The 14,039-nt window shown below is 48.3% G+C and overlaps 1 protein-coding gene across 1 annotated transcript in view; it reads left to right on the top strand.

The window, feature by feature from the left end:
* The first annotated feature begins 1,693 nt into the window (after window positions 1-1,693).
* The window catches only part of WSCD2 (WSC domain containing 2), a 139,223-nt gene continuing 126,877 nt past the window's right edge, over window positions 1,694-14,039 (top strand). Inside the window, exon 1 of the mRNA XM_005298579.5 lies at window positions 1,694-2,260. The gene's annotated coding sequence lies outside the window, so the exon portion shown is untranslated. The remainder of the gene's footprint in view (window positions 2,261-14,039) is intronic.

Raw genomic sequence — 14,039 nt, forward strand, 5'->3', positions numbered from 1 at the left:
TAAACGAGGTCAGTGGAAATGATTTGCTGAGCTCTGCTCCTGAGACCCTTGAGAAGGGGGCCCTGTCTGCCTTTACCCAGCAGGAACAAAGTACCTCCCTTCAGCCATTACAACTAATAATAACCCGAGGGCCGAAGCTGAGAGGCTGCTCTGAGTCAAGGAACCGCTTGCTGGAAAGTTACTGGGGGAAGAAAAGCGAGTGATTGAGAAAAAGCTCCCCCCCAAACCTGTCTCACAGTATTGTTTCTTCCCGAGTTCCCTGGACCTCATCCCAACTAGGGGGCCATTTAATGCATCGTGAGCGCACGGCTGGTGGGCTCCCATTAGACCCATGTCCATGAATCCTGCCATCTTTGCTCTGCGGGGCTGTTGGAAGTAGGTCGAACCTAATCCTGAGGAACGCTGAGGGGAAGGGCCAGAGCTGGAACTACCCCTGAGCATCCAGGGGGGGCAGCTAGGAGCTTGTTCCCTCCCCTTCAGCAGCTACCGTTCGTGATGGCAAGTTCCTGCCAGTGGCGTAGCCAGGGTTGCAGCCGAGGAGGAGCGGCGGCGAAAAAAGGTTCCGGTCCTTCGGTGGCATTTCGGTGGCCCTGCGCATGTGCCGAAATGCCGCCGAAAGATGGAGCGGCGCATGCGCAGGGCTGCCCTGCTTCCCCATCCAGAGCGCTGTCCGGGGCACCGAGACCCCTGGCAATGCTCTCAGGGCTGAAGTCCCGGCCGGAGCACCGGGAGCCGGCCAGCCCGTGGCCCCATTCTGCCGGCCGGAGCGCCGGGAGCCAGCCAGCCCATGGCCCCATTACGCCGGCCGGAGCGCGGGGAGCCGGCCAGCCCGCCGCCCCGTTCCGCTGGCCACCCAGAGCGCCACTTTTGGGGAGAGGAATGTGGGGTCAGGGGAAGTGGCCGCTTCCCCTGAACCCCACTAGCTACGCTGTGCCCCTTGCATTGCTGTCCCCCACCATACGCAGACGCAGGGAGGCGGGGGGGGAGGATGAAGGGGGCGCCATGGCCCCATGCTCCCTGCACTGGAAGTTTGTTCTTTTTTTGCTAGATGTAAATGAAACATCACTCCCACAAAAAACAACAACCCAATAAACAAACAAACAAAACCCCAAAACACAACAAAACAATCACTGGTGGGATGAAAGCAAGCACCCTAAGAGGGAAATATAGGGCGATACGTTATGCATAAGGGAAAATACGTATTTAGTGGAATCTGATATAGTTGCACATAATATTGGGTGTTATGTTGCCAAAATTTAATGGCAGTGATTGTAAGCTTGTGGGGGCAGGCCCCATCTTTTGTTCTACATTTGTACAGCACCGAGCACAGTGGGCTCCTGGCCTATCATTAGGGCCCCCCAAGCACTACAGCAATACAAATAATAAATAATAACAACCATTGCAGGCTGCTGCTGCTGACTCCAACCCATTTTGGGCCCCTTTGAGCCATCCCGGCTACGCGCTGGCTGTTTGTGCGTGTGCATTGCTCCGTTCTAGGGAGCATTTCCCCTCTGTGACTGTGCATTCCAAGTGACCTTTTTAACGCTGGCTGCCTGGGCGTGCTTCTTCTGGGGGCGGAGGAGCGTGAATAAACAGAAAAGGGGGGGGAGAAATCTAGAAGCAACAGACACCCCATTAAAAAAGTGGAAAGATGGCAGTTAAGGAGTTAAGCAGTAGGCAGTGCTATAGGCCTGCGAATGGCAGCGAGCAGCAGAGTGGAGCTGCAGCAAGGAGAGCTGGATAGAGATGTTAAGTAACGGAGCTCAGAGAGCCTCAACCGCATCAGTAGCTGGAATCCTAGCTACAGGGCCAGGCTTTCCCCTCTTCCCCCCCCTTTACAGGCAGCGGTTGGCATGAAAAGCATCCTGAGGGGAAAGCCGGAGTCGCAGGATGGACAGAGATTCTGGGTTGCATGAGGGGGAATTGCAGTGACAGCGACTTCAGCACTGCCATCCTTCCTGGAGACGAGGACTCTGAGACACACACACGCACAGGCTGGGGCTGCTGCATTTGGGGGGACGTCCTCTCCCTCCTGCACATGCTTACTTTGCTGGTGCCTTGGTGGAACGCAAAGCGAATGCCCTTCTGAGCAGGGCGGCGAGTGGAAGGAGAGCTGCTGGAGGAGAGGGTCCTGGTAGGAAAGGCAGAGACTGTACAATGCTGTTGGAAGGACCCAGGGAGCACACAAAGCAGCCGGGGAGGAGCTGGTGCCCTGGCAACTGACCTCTGTGGAGTTGTGAAGGGACTGCACAGTGCTCAGGTAAGGGGAGTAAAGTGAGCAGGTGCTGGGGGCTGGTTATGCTGGGGCTGATGGAGAGGTGGCGTATTGTATTATTTTTAATGTTGAAAGCATTAACAGCAGATTCTTTGCCCCCCAAAATGTATATAAGGCTACTGGGGGGAAGCAGGAGAGGACGGGTTACGGGGATTCCCAGAGGCCAGAGGGTTACTGACAAAGTTTCACTTTGGGCTGCCAATAAACCTGCTCTTTGGAACGGGAATCTGCTCTGTTATCTTCCCCCATCTGCATTTAGCCGTATGGGAGACGCTTTCAGGACCTTTTAAAAATGCAGAGCGTGACAAATGATGGACAGACAATTGCATTTCCACTCACACTTGTCCCCATTTAAAACAAAAAACCCCCACACTGGAAATGACCCGAGTGTCTGTTTTGGCTTCTCAAAGCTGGGAGTGGGGAAAGGAGAGGAGACAAATCTTTTGTTCATCTATAATGAGTGTTTTATGCTGTCTGTGTAATGAAGTTTTAAATCAATATGTGAGAGCTTCCTGGCTCGGAAGGGGTTAAAACTCCTTTGCAGGGAGGTGTTAATAATTCTATTACTGAGCGTGATTTCTCACCATATTCTGCTGGTTTAAAAAGGAGAAGGGGAGGGGGGGGGGGAATCTCTCTCCTTAGACTTTGTGCAGGAACATTTGCAGCATGGGAAATTGGAAAAAGCTGGTAATCCTTTCAAATGAACTTTCCTGATTCATTCTGCATCCAGGCTAACTTCTTAGCATTTTTTAAATATCTATGTTAAGAAAAAGGGTGAGAGTGAGCAGGAGAGTTAAATAATAATATGAAGGTTACCTTGAGCCTAAGATTAGAAAATAAATAAATAAAAGGAAGTCTCTGCTTCTCCCAACAGGGCACGATTTCATAAACTTTCTCTGCAAATGCAGTAAGCCCACCAAGGGTTTGAACTGAAATATGTGGAGTGGCAAACTTTGGAGAAGGGACGCGACTGAGGGGAGGGGAGAGGGTAGTAGGTGCTAGGGCAGAGAGCAGAGAGGTTTAAAAAGCCGGCTGGAGCCCTTGGAAGTGTGAGATGTCTGATACACTTCAGTGACCCTTCCAGTCCAGATTGTTCCTTATTGCACCACTGGTTCTCCACTTGCTGGTTTACTCTGCTCAGATTATTTTAACAAAACATGAACGGGGTTGTACAGGGACCGCCTGTCTGGAAGCATCATCCCCAAATTAATCCCTTTGCTCTTATTGCAAATGGAAGAATCTTTCCCTCTAAGTTCCACTAGAGTTTTGCTGAGGTATGGTTTTAATAGGCAGCCCCTTTTGTGTGATTAGCCCCTTGTATTGACACGCTACATTGCAAATGACTGGCTGGCCCTCCATTCATCTGCCATCCCTGAATTTCGCCTCCTTTCCGTCTGGATTTTCACTGATGGTTATTATTATTTATGGCAAATGCAGTTCAGTGCTCAGGAGAGGGCAAGAACTGTGCCGGGAAAGAACAGTCTCCTCCAAGTTTTGGGCAAAACACCGGGAAGCTATGCTGATATGTAAGGTTAGAGCGTTATGTCTGTCTGAGCCTAGGGAGACAAAAAATATAGCCTTGGAGATAGAAAAGCATCTAGTTTCCCCCCTGCAAACCGCAGGGTTGTCCCTGTTGTCTCTATATGTCTCCAGTACAGTTGTAAAGGTCCCAACCACTTGCATTCTGCATTGAAGGTCCCCCGGAAATCACACATGAACCCCCCTTGTCCTCTTCACTCCCAGCATGGGCATGGGGCACGGGGCCATCTTCTCCCTAAAGGTGAACTGCCACCGTTTCTGCTCGAGCCATATCCAGGCAATCTTCCCATTGGCTTCAAGAGGAGGTTTGCCTACGTAAGGACTGCAGGAGTTACCCCTGAAGCTGTGGCTGGTCCAAGAAACACTAAGGCAAGGTCTGATGGTTGGGGCTGCATGTTCTGAGACCGACTCTGTGGTGTTACAATTGATCTCCCCGCAGAGAATGGGCTTCAGGTCCTGTGTGTATGATCCACCTGGACATTTTTAGCCTTAATCAATTACTGCCAAATAGGGATCAAGGGGGTCCACGTTCTCTGTCATTTGCTATCGCTATTTCACCACTTACCCATGTGCTACAGCCGGAGCTGGGATCCCAGCTCTCTCATTCAGTAGGAAGGCAGCTAGTCTCCTCCTGTGTTGTAGTGAGCAGACATGAGATGGGGAGGGAGAATGCCACCTGCAGAAGTCCAGGGTGCCAGTCTGTGACATGGGCGGAGGCAGAGGGAGGGCCCACAGGCAGGGACATGCAATTTCACTTTTCATGGGTGCGACCTTTCTCATGGCGAACAAACTGTTTTGGTCTTCATCAGGCCTTTTATTAACACATTAGGGGCCCGATTCTGATCTCAGCCTGGTGTCTATCTTGAGTAACTCCTCGGAAGTGAATGGAACGCTGGTGCAGATGAGATATCAGAATCAGCCCTGCACTCCTCTTTAATAACCGTCAGCTGCTGTGTTAATGCCCAGGTAGGGTGCATTAGCGTGTTACTTTGGGGCATGGTGCAGGGAGTGGGAAGGGGGTAGATTGGCTGGTACGTGCATACATTTTGTATGGCTAGATACACCCCTTGCTTCCATGGCAGTTCAGGGCCTGGCCCCCAGCCCAGCTGTTCACATTGGCTTGTTAAAGTTAAAGTCACTTGTCAGTGAGGAGAGAAAACTTCTGGCACAATTTGGACAGTGCTGGAGGTGAGCCTGAGCGACTACGTTTGGATCCAGGTCTGTGTCCCCAAATTGCAGGTTTGGTTCTGGTTTGCCCCACTGTAGAGACAGAAGCACGATGCTCCAGACTGAATCTGAACTTCTCCAGGGATTAGAGGCGTCTGAGCTCAGATTTTCGTTTGGGCCTGTCCCTGGGACAAATGTATATAAACTCAGTGAAACCCCTGGACAGATATAGAGGGGGCTGCATATGTGATACGTACAGTCTGCCGCCTGGTGGTCTTGTGTCCATGTGTGTGTCATGCAAAGCCATCAGCTGGTGCTGGTGAAGCCTTGTGGCTTAGCATTCCTGGACATACTCATTTTCCAGAGTGAATAATCCACGCAGCCTGTGCATCACTTGCTGCCTGACTGTAATTGACAAATGCTCTAAAGTGGTGTTTTTTCAGCTAGTTAATTTTGGACAGTGCTGCACGGGAACTACTCGAAGCGATTCTCTAATGCACTCGGCACGCCGCTGCTCTCTCCCATTCCATTCTTCCAGCTCCTCTTTGCAAGAAGCCCCAATTTAATAGGAATTGCTGAATAAACTCACGGACGCTGAAAGCCCAGGTATAATTTGATTAAGTGCATCGGGAAACAGGCAGCCCAAGATACAGAGCAACACCTTGGCATAAAGATTTCTAATTAGAACGAATTTGCTTTGCTTAAATAAACAAATCAGGAGAAGAAACTGTCAGTTGCTAAGCGCCCCTCTGGGTCGCATCCCGCCAGCACATCACATCCTGCTGCAAAGGATTCACAGCAACTCTCCGGTGGCTCAGACACAAGCAGGGCTTGAGGACCCCCTGTGGGTGCAAATTTGCACCTCTGTGTATCTGAAGAGCAGCTGCAGACAAGGGGAATTCACTCCCTGGGGGAGCCCGGCCACAATCTCTCTGTTGCCTTCTGCTGGGGGAGAGCAGTTTTCAGTTCCAGCTGGACCCACCTGATGGAAGCTGCTGAGGACCTAACTGACTCTGTGGTACCATGGCTGCTCTGGGCATTGCATAAGTCAGCTTCAGGGCCCCCACAAAAGAGGGGTTACTGCGACTCCCTTCCAAATGCAGTTTCCACTACCAGAGGCCTTCAGTGCTGATGGAACCCAGGCAGTGAATCTGGCCTCATATCTAGATTTAATAAAGGATGATGCATGTTACGGTAGTGCCAGCCTGGGGCGCTATAAAGCTTTAGTCACCAGGCGTTGGAGATACCCCACCTCACTCCATAGGGAAAGGTGGCCCGAGATCCTGCTGTCTTATCACTGAAAACTTTAATCTTGGTAAATCTTCTAGGCTATGTAGGGGTGGATTGGTTAATGCTTGGATAGGAGACCTCTAGGAAAATCCCACGTATTATCCAGGATGTGTCTGACAAAAGCCCGAATGTGGTATTAGCTGGCACTGTGCTGTCAGAGTTGTTGTATTTTAGATGAGATGGAAATCCAAACTTAGTTGTACAAAACACAGATTTCCTCCAAAACTGGATCTCCTTCTCTCCCCATTAGCAAAGAGGCCCAATTCCATACCATCGCTACAGTGTGCAACCTTTTAGTGCAAAAATAGGGCTCATTTAGAAGCCATCTGAAAGGTGTCGCCAGAGTTTTTGGAATGGTGTTAGAGATGAGATTTGAACTCCACTGGATTTCAGGTGCTTTGCTTACCAAGAAAAGAAGGTGATCAATGTTCTAACATGCAGGAGCCCTCTATTGGAGGCAATCAGAACTGCTCCCCTAGGTCCCTGTTATTTCAGATAGCAGGGCCATGTACTTTTGGAGGAGTTCGATCCCTGGTGTGAAGCACAGTGATGAATATAAGGCTCTGTGGTGGCCGCAGATTTCTTGCAATATATTTAATAACAAATTTATTTTTTTGTGCACACACTCTCTTCATGTTGTATCTCAATTAAATATATTTTAAATTGTACATTCATTAGCAAAAGAATCCAATTAGACCACTTATCAATATGTCATTGTGAGTGATGGCTTTTCCTTTCAGGGTCATGCACCATCAAATCTTCTGATTCATCACTATCATGAATCTCTTCTAACAACAAAAATAAGGGATATAAACTAGACTCTCACTTACAGCTGTCCTTAAACTGATGGCAACTTGACACGGTGTTAGGTCTGTTACACTCCAGTTGTAGCCAAAATACTCTTTTTTTTTTTAAAGAAAAATCTATTCTGTCAGAAACTCTTCTTCTGATTACTTTAGTTTTAAATACACTGATAAAAATAACGTCTCCTGCTTGGAATGGTATTTTTGCTTGCACAGTCCTGTGCATAATCCTAGATTACTGAAATCCGGGGAAAGACTCTGCGTCTAAGAACTGGAGAAGTGTGGTTTTATAGGTGAGATTAGTTTTGTCTCCTTTACACTGCGAGATGCTTGGGGATTAATTGGAGACACCACCCATTTGACCTCCACATGCAGTCTTAAGGAGGAACATTTCAATGATTACTGAAAGGGATTTATCATGTACTACCTGGTAGGAAGCTGAATTAACCTTCCAAAATCTCCTACTGGAACTTCCATTAAATGGCTTACTCCCCTCCCTTAGTAATAAAGTCCAATACTCCAACTTGCCCAACGTCTGCTCAATAAAACAATAGAGGGTCCTGTGGCACCTTTGAGACTAACAGAAGTATTGGGAGCATAAGCTTTCGTGGGTCAGAACCTCACTTCTTCAGATGCAAGATGCAGTGCATCATAAGAAGTGAGGTTGTTACCCACGAAAGCTTATGCTCCCAATACTTCTGTTAGTCTCAAAGGTGCCACAGGACCCTCTGTTGCTTTTTACAGATTCAGACTAACACGGCTACCCCTCTGATACTCAATAAAACAATGTTATTTTTAGATACACATTAGTGGCTTGATTTCAAATGTTGACTAAGACCAGCATTGGGTCTTAAAGTGAGTACCACAAATTAGACTAGTATTTTGTCGTCAGTTTCATATTAGGGTGCTGCTCCTTGGATTCTTGATGTCTATACAGCACGTGTGTGATCTGCAGCTGGTATAAATGGTCATAGGTCAATTGATGGGCCTATGACCATTGACAGCAGCTGAGGGGCTGGCTGCATATGTATCCCCCATATTACCTATATAAAATAGAACCAAGTGTTCAGGTATGTGTTATAGGAATACGCTGAGGGTAGGGATAGGATACAAAGGGACCTAGACAAATTAGAGGATTGGGCCAAAAGAAATATGTTGAGGTTCAACAAGGAGAAGTGCAGAGTCCTGCACTTAGGATGGAAGAATCCCATGCACTGCTACAGACTAGGGACCGAGTGGTTAGGCAATAGTTCTGCATAAAAGGACCTAGGGGTTACAGTGGACAAGAAGATGCATGTGAGTCAACAGTGTGCCCTTGTTGCCAAGAAGGCTAATGGCATTTTGGGCTGTATAAGTAGGGGCATTGCCAGCAGATCAAGGGATGTGATAATTCCCCTCTATTTGGCATTGGTGAGGCCTCATCTGGAGCACTGTGTCCAGTTTTGGGCCCCACACTATAAGAAGGATGTGGAAAAATTGGAAACAGTCCAGCAGAGGGCAACAAAAATGATTAGGGGTCTGGAGCACATGACTTATGAGGAGAGGCTGAGGGAACTGGGATTATTTAGTTTGCAGAAGAGAAGAATGAGGGGGGATTTGATAGCTGCTTTCAGCTACCTGAAAGGGGTTCCAAAGAGGATGGATCTAGACTGTTCTCAGTGGTACCAGATGACAGAACAATGAATAATTGTCTCAAGTTGCAGTGGGGGAGGTTTAGGTTGGATATTAGGAAAAACTTTTTCACTAGGAGAGTGGTGAAGCACTGGAATGGGTTACCTAGGGAGGTGGTGGAATCTCCTTCCTTAGAGTTTTTTAAGGTCAGGCTTGACAAAGCCCTGGCTGGGATGATTTAGTTGGGGATTGGTCCTGCTTTGAGCAGGGGGTTGGACTAGATGACCTCCTGAGGTCTCTTCCAACCCTGATATTCGATGAATCCAGGTGTATTTTATAAGAATCTGTCCTTGACTTTGTCATTTTTTTCATCATTAGGACAACTGCTGGTATTTGTATTTACAAACCTGGAGCATTAAGGGGGTTCGTGTGCCCTGTGGGGGTGAATTGCATCAAATAACACTGAGGTCCTGCAAAAATAACCCCCCAAATTGTTCTCTTCCTGTAGGGAGGAAGGAATTTGGAAAACTCCAGAATTCTATCTGGATATTTTAAGCCAGAAAGCAAGAGATTTGCAAGAGGAATGGTGCAATGGCTCAGAATCCAGCAATGTGTCCATTAACCCAGAAAAAGGGATAACAAGCCAGGCTACAATGACCTCCATTTTTCAGCTCTATTTGCCTGTATTTCTACATTACCTACCCTCAGTTAAAGGTAAAGGCCACTCTCTCTCTCTCTCTCTCTTCTGCAGCCTGCTAAATGCAAGCAGGCTGCTGACCCAGCAAAAAAAAATGCCACGGGAGCAATGGGCCCTGGCTCCTAGTTGAAAAACAAATCTATTTCCTCCACCCCGGTGATGCTAGCAGTACATCTTTGTCTTCAACTTGCTTGCTATGACCAGGTGTCACTTCCACTTTGAGGGTCAGATTCACTCCACCGCTGGAGCCATTCTGGTGATGCAAGCAAGGGGATCAGCAAGCAGTCAGATCGTCCTAGCTGGGGATTCCTTTGGTGTCCTGCCCTTCCAGCTGCTGGCCTGAGAGTTGGGTCAGGGCAGAGGGCAGAGGGCCACCGTGCTCTGGTGGTTCCCAGCCGTAGCCGGCTGGTGTACTTCAGAGCAGTCCTGAGATGTAGCACTGACCCTGTTGTCTGGGAACCACGAGCAGCTGCTTTGAAGTCTCTGCCACTCAAACGCTCCTGGATGATGACTGGAACTTTGTTCATAAAAGGCCCAGGAGACAGTCTGTAGAGCATCCAAAGAAGTGGGCTGTAGCCCACGAAAGCTTATGCTCTAATAAATGTGTTAGTCTCTAAGGTGCCACAAGTACTCCTAGTCTGTAGAGCATTGATCTAGGCATCTGTCCCCCACCCCACCCAACATGTTAACAGCTGATCAGATTGACCAAGAGGACTGGGGGGTGCTGGGGTTCCCTCCCCCTCACATTTTCTTTAAGGCTGAATTACTGTCAGGTGGGACTGAAGTTGCTTCAGCCAGTGTCTCTGATCAGCCAGGCCGCAGCAGAGGAAAGCATCATTCCCAGAAAGCCTGGCACTGTAATGCCGCCTTATGCTAGGTTAAGAACAGCCAGTGAGCTGCACCCCCCTGAAAGAGATCAGTCATTAACTAACGAATCCAATGGCAGAGTTGGTCCGACAGCCTTGGGCAAGTCATTGCAGCCTAAGTATACTGCAGGCTAGAGATGTGTCGCAATGGAGGGGACTAATTCAAGATGGATTTTTTTTCAAGTGCCTTTTTTTTTGGTCAAGAGAAGATCAGACCAGATCTTGAATGTATTTGTTATTTGAAAATAGTATCTGGGAAGAGGACTTGGTCTGTAGCTGGTTTGCCGGCAGTTTGCCATGAGGCAGTGTGGCCTAGTGGTGAGAGCAGAATTGCGGGGTTCTGTTGCTAGCTTGCTGCGTGACCTTGGACAAGTCATGTCCTGTCTCCGTGCCTCAGTGTCCCCACCTATAAAATGATACTGACCTCCGTTGTAAAGCACTTTGAGATTGACAGCTCAAAAGGCCTATGCAAGTGTAACCCACACAACCCACACACCTCTTGGGTGTGGTGTTCTGTCTCCTCTAGTGGCACCGAGACCACTTAGAGATTAAAGAGTCTGCTACAGCCTTAGCTAAGAGCCATGTGGTTTTTGGCTCATGCAGAAGAGGCTCATGTATTTAGCTCCAGAGATCCCAAGTTGAATCCCGCCTACAGGCGACCGGGGTCTGTCGGTGTTACATAAGAGCTAGGTATTATTATTACAAGCATTCAATATTTGATAGTCCAAGTCCAAACTGTTCTGAATGGCCTTCACAACATCCCCTGGCAATGAGTTCCACAGGTTGACTGTGTGCTGTGTAAAGAAGTACTTCCTTTTGCTTGTTTTAAACCTATTCATTTCATTGGGTGACCCTGTAGCTGCAGTATTGCCAACTCCAAGCATTAAAAAACCATGAGTCAGGCCTCCAAAAATCATGAAATTGACTTAAAAATGAGGAATTTAAAAAAAAATTGGGGCTTACTTTATTCCTTTTCTGATTTCTCACCCTTTAGGATGCACCCGAGTCAAGTTTTAAAGCTTCCCTGGACTAGGAACGACAGCTGAGAGTCTCACCTAGTCACATGAATCTAGGAACTGGGGCTTTCAGAAAAACATCCACTCACGCGCGAGACTTGCGATCAAACAGCAAGAGTTGGCAACGCTGCATAGGTCCCCTGTGACCCTGGTCAGCTGGGTCACAGGTGTGTGTGGTTTAAGAGAGAGGCTGGGGAAAAGAACCGAAACAAGTGGTTTTTTGGGAAGTGGGGCCACCTATATCCAGCTGTGGGGGAGGTAGGTGCTCCTGAATGAGGGCTCTGGCTGCGTTCAAGTTTTGTTGGCTATTTAGACAATATGGTGAAAGAGGTATATGATCTGAAGAGAAACCAGAGTATTTAGGCAGCAAATAATAAATAAGACAGTAAATATCATAATGCCACTGTATAAATCCACCGTACGCATATACTGCATGGAGTTCTGGTCGCCCCATCTCAAAAAAGATATATTAGAATTGGAAAAGGTTCAGAGAAGGGCAACAAAAGTGAATAGGGGTATGGACCAGCTTCTGTATGAGCAGAGATTAATAAGACTGGGACTGTTCCGCTTGGAAAAGAGGCGACTAAGGGGGGAGATGACAGAAGTCTATAAAATCATGACTGGTGTGGGGAAAGTGAATAAGGAAGTGTTATTTACTCCTTCACATAACACAAGAACCAGGGGTCACCCAATGAAATGAATAGGTTTAAAACAAACAAAAGGAAGTACTTCTTCACACAGCACACAGTCAACCTGTGGAACTCATTGCCAGGGGATGTTGTGAAGGCCAAAAGTAGAACTGGGTTAAAAAAAGAACTAGATATGTTCATGGAGGATACGTCCATCAGTGGCTATTATCTAAGATGGTCAGGGATGCAACCCCCATGCTCTGGGTGTCCCTAAGCCTCTGACTGCCGGATGCTGGGACTGGACAACAGGAGATGGATCACTCAATAATTGCCCCGTTCTTTTCATTCCCTCTGAAGCATCTGGCACTGGCCACTGTAGAAAGGATACTGGGCTAGATGGATCATTGCTCTGACCCAGTATGGCCATTGTTATGTTCTTAGAGAATGCAGTTTTGCCTCATTCCTTCTAATACACACGGTATTACACTACTTTATGGTCCTGATTCTATGCTGTACCCAAGGAGCATGTGGTCCAAGGTGGCAGGGGCAAAGATGTCTTTTGAAGCCACTTTTTGTCCCTCCCCCAATTCTAGTGTCATGGCGAGGAGTCACCGGGGGCACTCTTACACATAATTTGACATGTTCTTTTTCTTACTGTGTGAGCAAATGTTCAGTCTTCGAAGAAATGTTGTGCTGCTAATGTGGGGATGTGGATTTTTGGGGACGTGGCTGCAAACTGCAAGGGAGTTTATTCTCTGCCTTAATCTCTCTAACTAAAGTCAATTCCTGGGGCAGAACTGAGCACTGTTGTTTGGGCTGACAGGTTTGCCTGCATGCCATTGGTCACCACCTCTGTTCAAAGACGGGTGTATACAGTGTACAATAACCAATCGACACTGAGAAAATACCCTGACCTCACATCCCTGATTTCTCTGACTGGTTGGAGGTGTTCAGCGTTGCTGCAGCTAAAGGCTGAGGTTCATTCAGCAGCACTGAAGGAGCGAGCAGAAAGTCTACCATCAATGTCTTGCCCACATTTGACATGCTTGAGTTTCACCACATAGAAATCAAGGACACCATCATGTCCTTCCAGCTGGCAATACTCTTGAACAGTGTGATCTCCATAGCACAATCAGTTCTTCCTCTAGAAACTTGACCCTGATGAACTGACAAGGACAGAATTATCTTTTTGTAACTGCTCAGATATCTGAAATTGGAATTGAGCATAGTCAAGCATACCCTGGGAGAGCTGCCATCTCTTCCTAGAAAAATGTGTCCTGGGGAGTTTTCAGTAATGACAATGACAGTTCCCTTCTAGCTTTCAACTCTTCTAACACATCTAACCAAAGGATCTGTCTGTGCTGCAGCCCGGGGAGCAGTCTGATGTCAGCTGTTTCTGCTCTTGTAGCCTGTCTCCCAGCAGAGCCAGCTCAGTGAACAACTCATCCCTCACAAACTGTAGCAAGAAGGCTTGAAAACCTCGAGCTGTCTGGCACTGAAGAGTAACCCACCTTCGGGGTCTGCAGGCCGTTCAAAGCCAGGTAGCCTGCCCATGGCCATGGGCAATGCAACTCCCTAGCCGAAGGGGCCCAGATCCTCCCCCTGTTTTCAATGGGCAGTGGGATCTAGTCTGTATCTCTATGGCTGCTTCTTTCACTTCGAGGCTGAGGAGACACAGTACAATCACTCTTTGCCCGTGGTGTGTACCCCTGAGTATCCCACCAGGGGAGCCCATGTCTGCCAATCTCCGTCCCGGGGATGACACAATGAAATGATGTGTAAAGGCCTCCAGGATGTGCTATCATGACAAAGCCAGACTGCAGGGAACCCGGGGCTAGCCAGTCCCACACCCGCTTAGCCAAACCTGAGTGCTAGAGGCCAGATATCCGAGACATTACTGCCGGCCTTGGCATACTAGGACTATGCCAACAACCAAGCCAGCTGGTATCTGGGGCCTACCACACAACGATATAGAGGCATATGGTGCTGTACGATCTGTTTGATGGCTGGGCTCCGGCCCACCCTGCTGCTATCAGTGGGTTGGCTGCTGGTGCTGTCGCTGCCCCAAAGTGCTCTCCTCCTTCTCCGCTAGCCGGTGGCCTGGCCCTGCCTGCTGTGGGCTCTGATGCAGCTGCCATGTTCTTTT

This window comes from Chrysemys picta, chromosome 15 (assembly GCF_011386835.1).
Source record: "Chrysemys picta bellii isolate R12L10 chromosome 15, ASM1138683v2, whole genome shotgun sequence".
NCBI classification, from domain to species: Eukaryota; Metazoa; Chordata; order Testudines; family Emydidae; genus Chrysemys; species Chrysemys picta.